The sequence below is a fragment of the Triticum aestivum genome, chromosome 2B, assembly GCF_018294505.1.
Source record: "Triticum aestivum cultivar Chinese Spring chromosome 2B, IWGSC CS RefSeq v2.1, whole genome shotgun sequence".
NCBI lineage: Eukaryota > Viridiplantae > Streptophyta > Magnoliopsida > Poales > Poaceae > Triticum > Triticum aestivum.
This window is the reverse complement of record NC_057798.1, coordinates 191660433-191680701: the sequence shown is the minus strand read 5'-3', so window position 1 is coordinate 191680701 and position 20269 is coordinate 191660433.

Here is a 20269-nt window from a genome sequence, read left to right as displayed (position 1 = left end):
CTGGACTCGGACTAGGACTGGTGGCAGAGATGAATCTGCTGGAACTCGGACTGGTGGCGGAGATGAATCTGGTGGAACTCAGACTGGTGGCAGATATATGTTGCAGGTGGACTCGGATTGGCGTGATGGAGGTGGATATGTGGTATATGGTTGCGGTGATGTCAATGGTGGTATATGGCAGCGGTGATGACGATGGTGGTATATGGCAGCGGTGATGATGATGATGCGGCGGCGGCGTGACAACTTGTGAACAGAACTTGAAACTCTAAAGGACTAGACACTAAGACCAGCAACTAGACACGACGATGCAACCGCAAATTCAACAACGCAAATACAGAAAAGATTATGCAATGGCTCAGACTGGTTCGGATATGATGAACTAACCCTAATTTTTTTGTGGCTTTTTCGTGGACTATAGGTATGAAGAAAAGACTCGATCTAAACTACGAAAAACTGTAAAATATCACCGAGCAACCTGGAACTCTGATACCACTTGATAGAGGCAAAGGTGTCCCGTCTTTCGATGAGATGATGGATATCGCTTTGGTGGAAGTCGACTTTGATGATCCGACTACGAACGTGCGAGGACGTCGCGCCTTAGCAATCGCTAAACCAACTCCGAGAGGTTATTGACCACGCCGGAGCACGATCAACCTGACCACGAGGGTCTGTTTCCTGCGAGCAAACGAAGAACAAACAAGAAACTGAGATTGCAATCTGGATATTGTGAATATAAGATGAAAGCTTTATTGATCAAGGTGGGGTTCTGTGACGCCTTTGTCTGGTCGTTGAACACAAACGAAGTACGCGAAGTTGCAGCTATGGCGAACTTTAATCTAAAAAAAACCCAAAGTCTAAACGGTGCCCTAAGGGCTGTATATATGGAGGAAGAGAGGGGGAATTTCGTGGCCCTTGGTGGAGGGGTCCGAAATCAACCCTATCTCTTGTTTCCCCACACATACGGACTCTAAAAATAGCCTATACTTATGTATTTCGAAATTACATGGGCCTGGTCCAATAAAAAGGTGACGCAACACCTATAATAGCCTCTGGACGAAATTTATGAAGTGACATCTTGTATATTTCGTCCAAGGCTTCATGCACTCGTTATGGTGGCTTCAAAGACCTGAAATCATCACTTGTAAACTCCATTCTTGTTCCCCTTGCGCATGCCATCATCTCCATGCTTGTTCTTGCTCCAATGTTCATCCTTCTCCAAGCTAGGCCCTTCATTTGTAAGCAAAACAAATGTATCCAATTTAGGCAGCATCATATTCTCATGAACATTAGAATCATTACCAAGAAACGAAAGTACCTGGTAATTTAGTTGGCGTGCGCGAGCTCTAGTAATTCGTCCAGTATGTATAGCAGCAGGGGTTGTGGGTGTAACAATGGTATTGATGTCCTCATCAAATACCTAGAAAGCTTTGTGATGAATGGAAACCTACTACTAAGATTAAGATTAAAGATTATGAGTGCTATGCTTTATGTGATTTGGGTGGTAGCGTTTCAACTATTCTAAAAACTTGATGTGATGTGCTAGGTTTCCATAAACTTGATGATTGTTCTTTGAATTTGCACCTAGAGGATTCTTCCATTAAGAAACCTATGGGAAGGATTAATGATGTTCTTATTGTAGCAAATAGGAATTATGTGCCCATAGATTTTATTGTGTTTGATATAGATTACAATCCTACATGCCCTATTATTCTTGGTAGACCTTTTCTTAGAATGATTGGTGCAATTATTGATATGAAAGAAGGAAACATTAGATTTCAATTTCCATTAAGGAAGGGCATGGAACACTTTCCAAGAAATAATATTAAGTTTCCATATGAATCTATTATGAGCGCTACTTACAGATTGAATACCAAAGATGACAATACCTAGATCTATGCAATATGCCTAGCTAGGGGTGTTAAACAATAACGCTTGTTGGGAGGCAACCCAATTTTATTTTGTGTTTTTTGTTTTTGCTTCTATTTTTTTTAATAAATATGAAATATTACTTCCATAATAACTGTGTTTTAGTGTTTTAACTAGTGTTTGTGCCAAGTAAGACATTTGGGATGATCTATGGTGATAGTTGATTTGATTTTGCTGAAAAATAGAAACTTTTGTATCCATTAGCAGAATTGTTAAAGTTCACATGAACGTGTTCTGGTTCTGAAATTTTTTTACACAAGATTTATATACAAAGTTCCTACGTTTTTCGAATTTTTGGAGTTACATAAGTATGAGTAATATTCAGGTCTTCACAGACTGTTCTGTTTTTGACAGATTCTGTTTTCTATGCGTTGTTTGCTTATTTTGATGAATCTATGGGTAGTATCGGGGGGTATGAACCATGGAGAAGTTAGAATACATTAGATATAACACCAATATAAATTTATAATGAGTCCACAACAGTACCTAAGTGGTGATTTGCTTTTATTATACTAACGGAGCTCACGAGTTTTTTTGTTGAGTTTTGTGTTGTAAAGTTTTTGAGTTTTGAGTGAAGTTTTGATGGACTAAGGAATAAGGAGTGGCAAGAGCCTAAGATTGGGGATGCCCAAGGCACCCCAAGCAAATATTCAAGGAGAACCAATCATCTAAGCTTAGGGATGCCCCGGATGGCATCCCCTCTTTTGTCTACAATCCATCGGTAAAATTACTTGAGGCTATATTTTTATTCACTACATGATATGTGTTTTGCCTGGAGTGTCTTGTGATAAATTAGTCTTTGCTTTATTTGATTTTAACACACATTAATTGTGAATTTATTAGAATACTCTATGTGCTTCACTTATATCTTTTGAGCTAGGCAGTTGCTCTAGTGCTTCACTTATATCTTTTTAGAGCACAGCTGTGGTTTTATTTTGAAGAAATTGATGAACTCTCATGCTTCACTTATATTATTTTGACAGTCTTAAAATAGTATGGCAGTTTCCTTAGGTTCTGAATTTGGTAATAATATGATGGGTATTCAAGAAGGATATAATAAAAACTTTCATGAAGATCATTGAATATATGAGAAGTTTGATTCATTGCATTTGTTCTGAGATATAATGATGGTGATATTAGAGTCATGCTAGTGAGTAATTGTGGATTAGTAAGAATACTTATGTCAAGGTTTGTGATTCCCGAAGCATGCACGTATGGTCTCTCATTATGCAATGAAATTGGAGCATGATTTATTATTGATTGTCTTCCTTATGAGTGGCGGTTGGGGACGAGCGATGGTCTTTTCCTACCAATCTATCCCTCTAGGAGCATGCGTATTAGTACTTTGTTTCAAGGGCTAATAAACTTTTGCAGCAAGTATTATGACTAGTGCTGAGTCCTTGGATTATACGCACTCTCACCTTCCACCATTGCTAGCCTCTTCGGTATCGTGCATTGCCCTTTCTCACCTCAAGAGTTGGTGCAAACTTCGCTAGTGCGTTCAAACCCCGTGATATGATAAGCTCTTTCACACATAAGCCACCTTATATCTTCCTCAAATCAGCCACCATACCTACCTATGTTGGCATTTCCATAGCCATTCGGAGATATATTGCCATGCAAATTCCACCATTCCATTTTATTATGACACACACCATCATTGTCATATTGCTTTTCATGATCATGCATGAGGCATTCATATAGAGTTATATACTAGTTCTAGTATTGAGTTGTAATTCTTGTATAGTAAATAAAAGTGTGATGATCATCATTACTAGAGCATTGTCCCATGTGAGGAAAGGATGATGGAGACCATGATTCTCCCACAAGTCAGGATGAGAATCCAGACTTAAAATAAAGAGGCTAAAGAGCCCAAAATAAAAATAAAAATAATAAAGAGGCCAAAGAGACCAAAACAAAAAATGAGAGAAAAATGAGAGAGAAAAAGAGAAGGGACAATGTTAGTATCCTTCTCCACGCTTGTGCTTCAAAGTAGCACCATGTTCTTCATGATACAAAGTCTCCTATGTTGTCACTTTCATATATTACTAGTGGGAATTTTTCATTATAGAACTTGACTTGTATATTCCAATGATGGGCTTCTCAAATTTCCCTAGGTCTTCATAAGCAAGCAAGTTGGATGCACACCCACTTAGTTTTGTTTTTGAGCTTTCACACACTTATACCTCTAGTGCATCCGTTGCATGGCAATCCCTACTCCTTGCATTGACATCAATTGATGGGCATCTCCATAGCCCATTATTTAGCCTCGTTGATGTGAGAATTTCTCCTTCTTTGTCTTCTCCACACAACCTCCACCATTATATTCTATTCCACCCATAGTGCTATATCCATGGCTCACGCTCATGTATTGCATGAAGGTTGAAAAAGCTTTAGAACGTTAAAAGTATGAAACAATTGCTTGGCTTGTCACCAGGGTTGTGCATGATAAATACTTTGTGTGATGAAGATGGAGCATGACAAGACTATATGATTTTGTAGGGATAACTTTCTTTAGCCATGATATTTTGAAAGACATGATTGCTTTATTAGTATGCTTGAAGTATTATTGTTTTTATGTCAATATTAAAAAAAATTCTTGAATCTTATGGATCTGAATATTCATGCCACATAAAAGAAAGATTACCTGATAAAAATGTTAGGTAGCATTCAACATCAAAAATTCTGTTTTTATCATTTACCTACTCGAGAACGAGTATGAATTAAGCTTGGGGATGCTTGATACGTCTCCAACTTATCTATAATTTTTGATTGTTCCACGCTATTATATTATCCATCTTGGATGTTTTATATGCATTATGGTGCTATTTTATATCATTTTTAGGACTAACCTATTAACCTAGTGCCAAGTGCCAGTTGCTGTTTTTTTCCTTGTTTTTGTCTTTTACAGAAAATTAATACCAAACAGAATGAAACTTTTTGACGATTTTTCTTGGACAAGAAGACACCCATGAAGCTTCAGGAGGAGGCCAGAAGAGCCACGAGAGGGCCACAAGCCCTGGAGGCGCGCCCTAGGGGGGCGCCCCCAGGCTTGTGGGCCCCTCGGGACTCTCCTAATCCTAATTCATGCTCCATAAATATCCAAATATTCACCGTATGTCAAAGGGCACACCAAAAATATTTTTCCGCTGCCGCAAGCTTCTGTTATCATGAGATCCCATCTTGGGGCCTTTTCTGGCACTCTGCCATATGGGGATTCAATCACGGAGGGCCTCTACACCAACCTTGCTACCCTTCGATGATGTGTGAGTAGTTTACCACGGACCTACGGGTCCATAGCTAGTAGCTAGATGGCTTCTTCTTCTCTCTCTCTTTATCTCTCTCTCTCTATTATCTTCAATACAATGTTCTCCTTGATGTTCCTGGAGTTCTATTCGATGTAATCTTCTTTTGCGGTACGTTTGTTGAGATCCGATGAATTGTGGGTTTATGATCAGATTATCCATGAATATTATTTGGGTCTTCTCTGAACTCTTTTATGCATGATTAAGATAGCTTTGTATTTCTCTTCGATCTATTGATTTGGTTTGGCAACTAGATTGATTTTTTCTTGCAATGGGAGAGGTGCTTTGTGATGGGTTCCATCTTGCGGTGTCCTCACCTAGTGACAGAAGGGGTAGCGAGGCATGTATTTGTATTGTTTCCATTAAGGATAAAAAGATGGGCTTTTACCATATTGCTTGGATCTATCCCTCTACATCATGTCATCTTGCTTAAGGCGTTACTCCGTTCTTGTTAACTTAATACACTAGATGCATGCTGGATGGCGGTCGATGTGTGGAGTAATAGTAGTAGATGCGGGCAGGAGTCGGTCTACTTGTCACAGACATGATGCCTATATTCATGATCATTGCCTTGGATATCATCATAACTACATGCTTTTCTATCAATTGCTCAGTAATTTGTTTACCCACCGTATGTTTCTTTCAAGAGAGAAGCCTCTAGTGAAACCTATGGCCCCCGGGTCTATTTTCTATCATATTATTTTCAGATCTATTAAATCAAAAACCCAAAAAATACCTTGCTACAATTTATTTACCTTTACTTTATTTTACACTTTTACTTATCTTATACCTATCTCTATCATATCTCACTCTTGCTAGTGACTGTGAAGGGATTGGCAACCCCTTTTTTGCGTTGTGTGCAAGTGTTTGTTAGTTTGTGCAAGTGCATCTATTGGGGACTTGTGTGTTCCTACTACTGGATTGATACCTTGGTTCTTAACTAAGGGAAATACTTATCTCTACTTTGCCACATCACCCTTTCCTCTTCAAGGGAAAAATCAACGCAAGCTCAAGAAGTAGCAGCTGTAGATCTAGCTTATCCATGAACTACTATCCGTGAGATGTTTGGTTGCCTTCTTAACTTAGTCAATCACTCCTTAGGCTCCCCCATCGCATTTAGTGATCTCCACAACTGTTTTAGATCTAGATGCTCCACCAACTTTAGGGTTTTTCTTTTTCTTTTCAAACGTTTTCCAGATCTTTAAGTATAATCAAATCTAAACAGTAGTTGTTTATAGCTGCCTTTGACCCGAAATTTTGCTTTACAACTTTTGCCGGCCTATACTTCAGATATAGCTGTGTCGGCTCTCAGACTCCTAGCCGGCTCCTACCTGTGTCATTTCTTTACTGGCTCTAGGTTTCATAGTAGTCCCTCCGCCGGCTTATACTATTAAGTTATCAATTGTCTTTGAGTCATAAAATCTTCATGCTTGAAGTCTGGCTTATACTTCCTTGTTTTTCATTTTGTGTTTAAAGCTCCATTGTGAACCAAACTCATGGCTCCTAAAGTCGGTAAAGCCGCCAACTGGACATGTCATGCATGACAGAGCTTATGCTCGATGACTTGGTGAACACCGGGTTGCTTCCAGCTAAGGACCAGATTGAACGGCGAGCACCTGAAGAAGAGACCCCGCCAGCTCCGAGTTCACTTGGACAAAGGCTTTCACCCTCCGAGTTCCAAATTTTTCCATGAAGTTCTTCACTATTTTGGCATCAGGCCACAAGTCCTTGCTACAGTTCCAATCATAAGTGCATAGAATCCAAGTACGGAAAGTATGTTAGCTCATGCCTCTCCCTCATATAAAATTGCAATAATGATTACCGGTCTAGTTATCGATTGCCTAGGGACAAATAACTTTCTTATGTGACAAAAGCTTTCTACTAAACAACTAACTTTTATTATACTACAAATTACTCGTAGTTTTATTCTCGCTAAGTACAACTAGTTTTATTCTTGCAATCCTATCATATCACCTACAAAATAGTTTCATACGTGTTCTAGGTAAAGCGAACATCAAGTGTGTGTAGAGTTGTATCGATGGTTGGTAGAACTTGAAGGGAATATTGATTCTACCTTTAGCTCCTCGTTGGGTTTGACACTCTTATTTATCGAGAAAGGCTACAACCGATCCCCTATAACTGTGGGTTATCAAATATCCTTAACAACTTCTCTAAAAAATCAAAAATATCTTGCGTGCTTTATTTGCTTGTTGCTATGGCCAGTTGTTCGCTTCTTGCTTGTACCCCTGAAAATGAAGTGCTTTATTTTAAACAAAGGGGAGGAGAAAGTTTAAATGATGCTTGCTATAGGATTTGTGATGCTCAAAATAGATCAAATCGTTAGCAATCCACTATGGTTCTTCTTTGCAATTTTTATGTGGCACTACTGCAGGATGCTACTAACGCGACACTACGATCAGAGACCCTTCGAGAAACTGTGTGCGATGCAATAATCGCAAACGGTGTTGTATGAAAACCGTCAGAAATGCATAAAACATTTGCGATGACGGATGAATCAAACACGGTTTAGATTTTAGTTGCGTGTGCGATGAAGGGCATACAGTTCAGTTCAATTAACTGTTTGTGATGAGGAGGAACAAAAGAAATGGGCAGCCAGATGAAGGTGTGTGCGATACACAGCATACAGTTCACTCGGATGAACTGTTTGTGATTAGGCAACACAAAAGAAACGGTCAGCCAGATCAAGGTGTGTGTGATTGAGAGCATATGCTTCAGAAGGATTAACTATTTGCAATTAGGCAACATAACAGAAATGGGCCAGCCAGATCAAAGTGTCTACGATTGATGACATACACTTCACATGGATGAACTGTTTGCGATTCGCCACAACAAACTGAAACAGTTAGATAGATCAACGTGTGTGCGCTACACGGGCACACACATTCTAATTAAAAGAACCATGCATGATGGTGCTGACATTGCCTATTGCAGTGCACCCTATGGTGCAAACGCCACGTACACGGCCGAGAAGGCGTACGTGCCCACGTTACGCCTTCCGGGAATAGTGCCGCACTTATAACCGTTAGTAAATTTTGAGCATGCGTCCCGTCATAATTTTTTTTAGAAGAACGGGGAGGCCGTGTCCCGTCACATTCCAAATTGCAAACCTATTCACACTGATCAAAACCTAAACAGTTTCCCACTTAGGAGCATATTACTACTCGGTTATAAATACTACTACTCCAAGATGACTGCACATTCCCTCAACTCCTCATCCACAAAAACAAACAAGTCATTCATCATCGTTCCCTTGCGTCTGCCATGGCCAGCGTGAGTTCTGGGTCGAGAGATTGCCACCAGGGAGAGGCGAGCCTGGAAGCGGAAGCACGAGAGATGTCCTGCCTCGCCGCAAAAGCAGCCAACATGTCCCTCTGTGCAACCGTAGCAGCAAAGAGGTCCCGCCGCGCCGTCGAAGCATCATGGAGGTCCCGCAGCACCGTCGATGCAGCAGACTAGTCCGGCCGCGCCGCGGAAGTAGAAGAGATGTCCCACGCACCGCGAATGCAGCAGAGATGTCCTCCCGCGCCACGACGGCCTGGGAAATTTTCTTGCAGGCAGGCGAGGACTCTTACAGGCGCATGCGTGCCCTCGTCCTTAGGCAGATGGATCAGATCTCCAGGTGGGCGAGGTTGCAGGATGACCTGAAAGCCTCGTTTGAACAGTCTACTGGCGTCATCCGACAACTAAATGAGAGCAATGCGAAGCTCCAGGCCGAGCGTGACCTGCTGAGGGCGAAGATCGTCGGAAGTGCGGGGCAGCAGGAGCAGACCACTTCCTTGTTGGAGAGGACCGGCGTCATCATCGAGAAACTTATGGACGAGAATGCCATGCTGCACATCGAGCGTAGAAGGCTGGTGGAGCAATCCGTGGATGCTCTCAAGCAGCATCTTGAGGACAAGAAAGAGCTCATCGCCGCTCACTGCAGAGACTAGTTCCCGTGGCCTGCAGCAACGCATCAACAAAGTAGAGATCAGCGAGCCAGATCGTTGTCTTCCTTCTTGTTTTGCCCTTGTGTATTTCGGGCGTTGCCGCATGTGGCCTTTTTAAATTATGTTCCTAAATATGTAAGACAATTATTATCCACTGTCATCGTCCTTATATTCTTCATGCTTGATATAAGTCGCAGTCGATGCTATATAGGTCCGTCGGATCTTACATCAAGATATGTGCAGAACTTTCTTTTCAGATTTTCATTTTTCTTTCTTAAATCTCAGTCCAGTGAGACATATAGCCATGTCGTAGAACAGGTGCTCGGGCGCCATTAATGGGGACGTTGGGAGGGAGGTGCGCGGCGTGTAGCGGTGAAAGGGCTCTCCTCCTGATTTGCATGCGTAGGGGTCTGATCGCACGCCTCCCGTCCTCAAATAGCTACCCCGCACGACACCTCCTAGCCAATAAAAAAAGGGGAGGCATGGCGGCACGTAATTGGTAAGTAGAACGCCCACAGTTTCAATAATACTTGTGTTTCCGATTTGTAACATGACAACACTTGTTCCAAAATGACTTTGTTGATTGTTAATGTGTGCGCATTGGCAAATCAGACAGAAAAATTACCACAACATGTTGGTGCCATGTCATGACACAATGCCAAGTTTCATGATTTTCAGGCGTGTTTTGGATTTATAGGAATTAAAAAACCAAGTTTGTCAATCTTTCCGGCCGAGCCACGACACCCATATGTTTGAGTTTCATTCCCATCTCTTTCATAGGACCTATAAATTCACCCAAGGACACACATGTGGTTTTTTAAACAACATTCGTGCATTGGAGCCCATGCTTATAGTTCAAATTTGAATTATGCACATTAAATGCACATTAACTCAATTAATGCATAAAAATGCCAAACAAACCCGGAATAATTCCAAAATTTAGCACGATACTTATATTTGGTCTAATCTGCCTGTGTAAAAAAATTAAGGCGAGAGAAGGCAGTGCACGTATGTGTTTCGCACACAGAGGTGGCACGTTCCCTCTCGGAACCACGAGCCTTCTTGACGGAAGCTCCGGTTTGCAAGAAGCTTACACCAAAGCTTGTCCCAATTCGGCCAAAGCATGTTGGTGCCATGTCATGACACCATGCCAAGTTTCATGATTTTCAGGCGTGTTTTGGATTTACAGGAATTAAAAAACCAAGTTTCTCAATCTTTCCGAGCAAGCCACGACGCCCAGATGTTTGAATTTCATTCCCATCTCTTGCATGGGACCTAGAAATTCACCCAAGGACACACATGTGGTTTTTCAAACACTTTGGTGCACTGGAGCATGTGCTTGTAGTTCAAATTTGAAGTATGCACATTAAATGTGCATAAACTCAATTAATGCATAAAAATGCCAAACGAACCCGGAATAATTCCAAAATTTAGCACGATACTTCTATTTGGTCTAATCTGCCGGTGTAAAAAATTAAGGCGGGAGAAGGCAGTGTACGTATGTCGTTTCGCACATGGAGGTGGCACGTTCCCTCTCGGAACCACGAGCCTTCTTGACGGAAGCTCCGGTTTGCAAGAAGCTTACACCAAAGCTTGTCCCAATTCGGCCAAAAAAATTACCGCAGCATGTTGGTGCCATGTCATGATACCATGCCAAGTTTCATGATTTTCAGGCGTGTTTTGGATTTACAAGAATTAAAAAACCAAGTTTGTCAATCTTTCCGGGCGATCCACGACGCCCAGATGTTTGAATTTCATTCCCATCTATTGCATGAGACCTAGAAATTCACCCAAGGACACACATGTGGTTTATCAAACAACTTTGGTGCACTAGAGCCTGTGCTTGTAGTTCAAATTTTAATTATGCACAATAAATGCACATAAACTCAATTAATGCATAAAAATGCCAAATGAACCTTGAATAATTCCAAAAATTATCATGATACTTCTATTTGGTCTAATCTGCATGTGTAAAAAAATTAAGGCGGGAGAAGGTAGTGTATGTACGTTGTTTCTCACACCGAGGTGGCACGTTCCCTCTCGGAACCACGAGCCTTCTTGGTGGAAGCTCCGATTTGCAAGAAGCTTACACCAAAGCTTGTCCCAATTCAGCCAAAAAAATTACCGCTGCATGTTGGTGCCATGTCATGACACCATGCCAAGTTTCATGATTTTCAGGCGTGTTTTGGATTTACAGGAATTAAAAAGCTATGTTTCTCAATCTTTTCGGCCGAGCCACGATGACCAGATGTTTGTATTTCATTCACATCTCTTGCATGGGACCTAGAAATTTACCCAAGGACACACATGTGGTTTTTCAAACAACTTTGGTGCACTGGAGCATGTGCTTGTAGTTCAAATTTGAATTATGCACATTAAATGCCCAGAAACTCAACTAATGCATAAAAATGCCAAACAGACCCGGAATAATTCCAAATTTAGCACGATACTTCTATTTGGTCTAATCTGCCTGTGTAAAAAAACTAAGGTGGGAGAAGGCAGTATACGTGGCCAAAAAATTTAACGCAACATGTTGGTGCCATGTCATGAAACCATGCCATGTTTCATGATTTTCTGGCGTGTTTTGGATTTACAGGAATTAAAAAACCAAGTTTCTCAATCTTTCCGGGCGAGCCACGACGCCCAGATGTTTGAATTTCATTCCCATGTCTTGCATGGGACCTATAAATTCACCCAAGGACACACATGTGATTTTTCAAACAACTTTGGTGCACTGGAGCATGTGCTTGTAGTTCAAATTTGAATTATGCACATTAAACGCCCAGAAATTCAATTAATGCATAAAAATGCCAAACGAACCCGGAATAATTCCAAAATTTAGCACAATACTTCTATTTGGTCTAATCTGCCAGTCTAAAAAAATAAGGCGGGAGAAGGCAGTGTACGTATGTCATTTCGCACACGGAGGTGGCACGTTCCCTCTCGGAACCACGAGCCTTCTTGACGGAAGCTCCGGTTTGCAAGAAGCTTACACCAAAGCTTGTCCCAATTCGGCCAAAAAAATTACTCAAACATGTTGGTGCCATGTCATGACACCATGCCAAGTTCATGATTTTCAGCCATGTTTTGGATTTATAGGAATTAAAAAACCAAGTTTCTCAATCATTCCTGCCGAGCAACGACGCCCGAATGTTTGAATTTCATTCCCATTTCTTGCATGGGACCTATAAATTCACCCAAATATACACATGTCAATTTTCAACAAACTTTTTTGCATTGGAGCATGTGCTTGTAGTTCAAATTTGAATTATGCACATTAAATGCCCAGAAAATCAATTAATGCATAAAAATGCCAAACGAACCCGGAATAATTCCAAATTTAGACACGACACTCATGTACTAGTTGCATGTTCACTGTATGTAAATGTTCTAGCAATTCAAACACCATCCTTTCCCTTCGTAACACCATTTTGTCTTAAAAAACATAATGAAAAAAATCAGGTATACCACAAACAGTTTACTAGAAAGAATCGTGTGGGATGCGATATAAAATATCTTGGCGCACCGTCTTGTCTAGCTTACCCAGGAAGCTTCGTCGTCTATAGTCCACCGCCCCCGCTTGAACCACACTTGCGCACCAGTTTCTCGCGGCACCGAACAATTTTTTTTTGCTACCGAGGAAATATCTATCTCCCCGCCCCCGACCTCCTACCAAAAGTCACATTTCCACTATTCCTCCTTGCTTTCCAAGTTCAAACCTTCATTGCTGCTTACTGGCAGCTCAGCCTCCTCATCGGCGACCCTTCTTCTTGAAGCGCCGCCTCCTCGCGGGCTACCCTTCTTATTGCAGCGCCACCTCCTCACCGGCTACCCTTCGTCTTGCAGCGCCGCCTCCTCGCTGGCGACCCTTCTTCTTGCAGCGCCGCCTCCTCGCCGGCGACCCTTCTTCTTGCTGCGCAGCCTCGTCGATATGGTCAGGTAATCCACACCCCGCCCACACTATCCTTCCCCTTTCCCGTCCCACATGCCCCGACCAACGGAGCGAAACCTTCCATCGAAATCACTTCCCCCTACTCCAATTAAGCGCCGCCCACAACCATTTTGCACACAGTATAACGTGTAGCTCAGTAGCATGCGATCGCATGCATGAACGAGGTCTCTATGGCTGACATGCATGTTGACCGCTAGATCTTGGAGGAGCACCTCGTCTTCATGGCCACCGCCGACACCGCCACGCGGTTGTCTACTTTAAAATATAGTTCGTGATGTTTTCTCGAGGCCAACGCCAGTGCCTTCTAGTGATTTGTCCTTTGTAATGTTAATATGCAATCTGATGTTCAGTTAACAGTTTCGTCCGCTGAAATGTAATGTTCAGTTAACACTTTGGTCCAACAATTGCTACATTTCGTAATACTATTCTCAAGCATTCTTTGTTTTGCTAACTCTCTTATCTTCTCATACATGTTTCTACTCTGCAATGTCGTGCTCAGTTAACTATTTTGGTTCATTTGGTCTCCTGTCAATTTAACTGTTTGGTTCAGTTCTGCAATTTGGCTGTACTCAATACATATTCTACTGATAGTATGGCAACTCTCAGTTAACCTGATCAAGATCTTCCTTATGTGTGTTGCAGGGAAACAATGGAGACACCGCGGTTTACCATCGAGGTTTGTTCAAGCAGGGTCCTTTGTCTAATAGCACATTATTGTGCAGTTGCGGGAACCATTCTAATATTTAGGTTTCTTACAATTTGGTCTTGCACATGTAGGTCCTACTGTCAGAGGCTTAGACCCACTGTTCGACCCATTTTGCATATGGGGAAATGAGATGTCCATGAATATCAGTCAAGTCAAGAAACTCAAAAAGATTGTTAGGATGAAGAAACTTGTGACGAATAACAACAAGATCTTTGTTTGCACAATGAAGAAGACATAAGTCAACTATAGGATGGTACCAACTCTTTTACCTTGTTTTTACCACTTGCGCCATTTCAAAATTTACAACAGCAATTTATGCATAGGTTTGTTTTCAGTATTTTCCAAAGCAGTTCACCGATGATTACCTCTCAATCCACCTGCATGGTCAAGAGGCGAGGAAGGTATTCATTCAACACCCACGGTACAATATTGAAGTCTTGCTAAAGAGGACGAATGTTGGGCGGGCAATTATCCATAGCCACTGGCCTAAAGTTGCAAGGACATTCAATATCACTGAAGGCTCAATACTTGCCTTCCGCTTCTGCAGTTTCCCAGATGAGATTCATCTATCTATTTACCATGTATGATGCTACTTTCCAAAGGTTTTTGATGCTGCATGCGAAACTTGGTGCTGTTGTGTAATGGCGTAACCGAGTGCCGAAGCTATCTGATGTAATTTGATTATGAAATTCTGGTTGCTTTTATATGGATATGAAATATCTGGCGTGTTTTATAAGAAATATCAGTTTGATTAGTACATGGATTATCAATAATAGGCTAATTACCCTGCTTATTAGGGTTTTCTATTGCAAACGGTTACTCAGACAGCACCATGGGCGATGAACTCAAACAACCCGCACGGTTTCTAGAAAGTAGGCGTGTTCGATCAACTAACAATCACACACGGCTTCCGGCAGCGAACTGTTTGTGTTAGGCCACCTTGCACAAATATTTCCACACAGAGAACTGTGTGGGATGTACATACCTATGGAAATGATTTCTGGGATTCACCGTGTGGGATGTACATACCTACGGAAATGATTTCTGGGATTCACCGTGTGGGATGTACATACCTACGGAAATGATTTCTGGTATTCACCGTGTGGGATGTACATACCTACAGAAATGATTTATGGGATTCACCGTGTGGGATGTACATACCTACGAAAATGATTTCTGGGATTCACCGTGTGGGATGTACATACCTACAAAAATGATTGGGCTTCGATGCCTCGCTCGATCGCACATGACCCCAACCTGGGTCCTAGGAGGGCCTATCCCCGACGATTTCTGGGTCGTGTGGGAAGGACTCCCCCTATCGCCCACACTCACTTGGTGACGGTTCCAAGTGTCGTCGCGGAAAGGGGTTAAAAACCGTTTGTTTAGCACGTCGTTGTACCAGTGTGGGTGTTACTACTTGGTACAAATTTGTGTTTGATACTATTACTGGAGGGAATTTTCTAAGTAGTCACCCTATAGACGCTTTCAATGCTATGGGGAATTCAATAGGATTGCCACCTATTACTATAAATGAAACATCATTGACTCTGGAACAAGTTATGCGAATGCTAGAAATTATTGAGAATAAAATGCCAACTGTTAAACACATTGAAAATTTAGACAAGAGTTCATGTATTCACTATGTGTTAATGATTACGGTTCTCTATTAAAAGGAGTGCCTTAATTACCCTTAGATTTTCATTAGGACCCCGCTGCCACGGGAGGGTAGGACAAAAGATGTTATGCAAGTTCTTATTATCAGCACACGCGACTAAATACGGAATGCATGCCTACATATGATTAATGAATTAGAGCTATTGTGTATCGCTCTAGGTTGTGACTATTATATGATGAATAATATCCAAATATCCATCGCTACTCCATGCCTATGCTTTTCTCATAATATTTTCTTACTTAAATCATTGTTGATACTGCCGTTCCAATTACTGCAAAACTTGTACTGTTACTATTGCTACTGTTACCACTGCTATCAGAAGTATCATACTATGTGCTACTAATACTTTGCTGCAGAGAAACAACTTCTCAGGTGTGGTTGAATTGACAACTCAACTGCTAAGGCTTATAGATATTCTTTTGATCCCCTTGTGCCGAATTAATAAATTTGGGTGAAATACTCCCCTCGAAGACTATTGCGATCACCTATTAACTTAGTGCCCAATGCAAGTTCCTGTTTGTTTGATTTTTTTTTGTTTTGCAGAAAACCATACCTACTAAAGTCCAACCATGTTGAAACTTTATAGTGATTTTTTTGGAACACAAGAGACTCTAGAAGCATTGGGGAGAGACTAGAAAACACATGAGGGGGCCACAAGCCTAGGTGGCACACCCTGGGGGTAGGGCGCGCCATGCAAGCTTGTGGTCCCCCTGATGCTTCGTTGCCATAATATCTAGCCTATAAATTCCCATATATTCCACAACCCTCAGAGAGAGATGTGAAACTATTCTTCTGCCGCCGCACGCCTCTGTTCCAAAATGATCCCATGTGGAGGCTTTTTTGGGTACTCTGCCCGAGGGGGAAAACAATTGGATAGGCAATCTTCGTCAACCTTGACGCCTCCGTGATGATGTGTGAGTAGTTCCTTCAGGACCTGTAGGTCCATAGTAGTAGCTAGAAGGCCTTTCTCTCTCTCTTTTGATCTTTAATACAATGATCTCATCTGAGATCAATCCGATGTAATCTTTGCAGTGTGTTTGTTGGGACCCGATGAATTGTGGGTTGATGATCAAATTATTCATTGATATTATTTGAGTCTCTTGAGATTTATTTGTTGCGTAATTTTATATTTATATTTCTCTCTGATCTATCCATCTTCTTTGGCCAAGTAGATTGATTTATCTTCAGTGGGAGAGGTGCTTTGTGGTAGGTTCAATCTTGCAGTTAGTCTTGCCCTGGGACTGGAGGGGCGCAGGAACGTATTTGTATTGTTGCTACTAAGGATAAAACGACGGGGTTCGGTCATATTGCTTGGTCTTAATTTGTATACATTTTTGTCATCTTACTTAATGAGTTACTCTGTTTGCATGAACTCAATACCGTGAGATGCATGCTGGATAGTGGTCTTGGGGTGGAGTAATAGTAGTAGATGCATTGGATAACTGTCTACTTGCCATAAACGTAACATCTATGTATTGATTATGCCTTGGATGATCATCATAACTATGCGCTATACTGTCAATTGCCCACCAGTAATTTGTTTACCCACTGATATTATGCTTATGAGAGAGATGCCTCTAGTGAACCAAAGGACATGGGCCCATTCTCAATTATTATCAAGAAATCCTAAAGTACCTTACCTTTTTTTTGCCTATAACCACAAGATTTAATACTTGCAACTGGCAAGAACAAGGGGAGTGATGACCCCCTTACCTCTGTTAGGTGCAAGCATTTGCTTTATGTGTGTGTGTGCAGGTGTCGTTCATGTTGTTTGTGTGTCGTCTCCTTCTGGTTCGATAACCTTGGTTCTTTACCGCGGGAAATACTATCTTCTACTATAATGCTTCACCCTTCCTCTTCGGGGAATCAAACAACTTCGTCATGAGTATCAGTATTACATAGTGTGGTTCAGATCCTATTTATGATCATCCAGTAAATGAGATGATCAATCTCTGGGTCGCCAACAAATGCTCTACTATGAATGATCGACAAAAGGACATAATCAAATGCAACCAAGAAGAATATTAGAATGACGTGACCGGGTAGATCCTTCGAGCGCAAGGAAGTCAATATACGTCCATTGGATTAGGCATCTCACTTTCAAACTCGGTAGAATGGACTTCACCTTCACAATTATGTTTGTACTGTGTTGGTATTTACCTTCACGATGATCATTCCCATAGCTTTCTTTGTCGACACATACATCGTTTGCTTGAGCATGTGAATGTACTCTGAGATTATTTTGATGCGTTGGCCTTCCCTCACACTACAAAATGGCGGCTATTTTGTGATGTTTCACTTGTGTCACATAAAACCGCTTTTCGTCCCCAAATATGGTCTCGTGACGTTTTCTGGCCATCACCCGCAGAGTCACTGAAGCGCCGTCACATGAAATAAAATCTTGATGGTACGACTTTTTCCATCACGCAAGATCGTGTCTTCGTTGACGAACCTAAATTTGTGACTAACCGTTGTTTCTGGTGATGGAACAAACGGTCACCTATGATGGGTCGATTGGTCATCTAAGGTGGTTTTGTTGGGAAACGTAGTAGAAAAACAAATTTGCGCCTATGCACACCCAAGAACAATATGAAGATGCATACCGGGTTGTGATCACGACCGTTACCGTCACCGAGTTGCAATGAAAGAGGAACGTATCGGTGTAGGTCGTACTTGGAGTCCCTTGAACCGTCAATGAACGATCCCGCGAACCGCCCATGAATAGTCCTTCAAACCAAAGACCGAACGCACGGCCTCTCTACTTGGTTGCAAGCATGCAGCCTTCACGATCTAGCAGCTTCGCCATCTAGAGCAAATCATCGCCAGAGAATTAGAGGGAGGAGATTCGAACCATGCAGGTATTCTAATTATGAGTACAAGAGGATTAGCCTAGCTCTAATTAGTCAATTCTTCAGACAATTTTAGGTCGTTGATATTTAATTAAATATGAAATTGTTTTAAATGCTTTCAGACAATTTTATATATAATTTAACATCCCTGGAAACATTTTTCACCTATATATATTTATCGGTCATACCCGGTATTACCCGATATTCACCTAAACCCTTCCGGTGGCCCCGAAACGCATCCGGATCCTCTTAGAACTATTCTGAATATTAATGAAACAATTCCACAAATATATCTCATCACTCCCTTCCTACTAACACTTAACATATTGTCATTGCCTTAAGCTTTAACATATCGTTATTGCCTTAAGCTTTTGATCCCGTAGGTTCGGTAATTCATAGTCATGAACGAAACCGTTCATTCAATGACCAACATCGGAACCGTGGACGTCCATATCGATCATATGAGCACACAAATGATATTTGAATAAACCTTTCATTATCATGTGATGTTCCCTTTGCTTCACAATACTTTACAAAACCTGGGACGCATCAATATCCTCATAAGTCAACACATGCTTACTATACCGAAATCCTCGTTGCCGGTTTTGTTCTTCTTTCTTGTTATTGTGTTACGGCATCGTCGTGACATAGTCTCCTATGTTTGGACTGACGATGATGGATTCTGTCACACTGAGAGGGCCCTAAGAATATCTCTCCATTGTCGGAGGAGCAAATCCCACTCTCGAGCTATCTAGTCCCTTGTCAAACTTTCCAATGAACCTATAAGTTGTCGTTATGATCACCGTGTTACAGGTGACGTTTGAGCAACCCGAAGTCCACTTTACGGTAAGAAGTGACTATGATACACTCATGGTCTAAGGAGTAAAATCACATGTTAACACTCTGTGTTATTACTATTGATTATAGACGACATTATCTCAATTCATAACAAACAAGTTTGGGTCGATTTAATATGATCATTCTTCCAATGTCATAATCTCAATGTTGTTTTAGGACTATCGTTACACTTAGCGATATCCTAAGATGCGGAAAACTTGATCACCAACAACACTTGAGCTAATCTTAGAGGCGGTAGGAACTTTTATTTTATCATTTATCATTTCAGATGTGCATATGAGTTTTCCACTAAATCACATATTACAAGATGATAGCAGCTATTTCATGAAATATAAACACTTAATTACGAATATGGAAATATAACAATACAATATTATTGCCTCTAGGGAATATTTCCAACATGTTTTTGGTGACAATAATCCATCACGAGTAATCGGTTTGTACCTTTGACCGGTCAATAAATTCTTCTCACTAAGAGGAAAATAAAATCCAACTAGAGATAATTAATGGACATTTGAACTTGAATTCTCATGATAATGACATACGACATAGAGACTAGATAATCTTGTAATACCAATACTAAGTAGTATTCCTCATGTACACACATATTTAGGATTCTGAGGTGCCGAAAGCATATCACTCCCTAGAAATGGGAGTCTATTAATCTCTCAAAAACTAAGATATAAAAAAGATGCAATCAGGGCTCAAGACAAACTCATACATATATGTGTGTGTAAGTGCATGTAGTGCCCCTTAGTGATTTTGGTGTATTGAAGACTTATAGGTTAAAAGACTGATGCGTTTGTGAGTGTACACATGTCTATAAGTCTATTAGGAGTTTGATATTTACAGAGAAAGTCGACCCCTAAAAATGAAGTTCTTCAATTGAAGACTTTGGATTTCCGAAGACTTTCTGAAGACTTTGAAAGTGAAGAAATTGGTGTGACCTTGAAGACTTGGCACATTCGAGGAACATGAAGTGTGAAGACTTTTTTTCGTAGTTTCATTTTCTCTTTCTTGAGTCATAGGAAACACCATACCGTTAAAG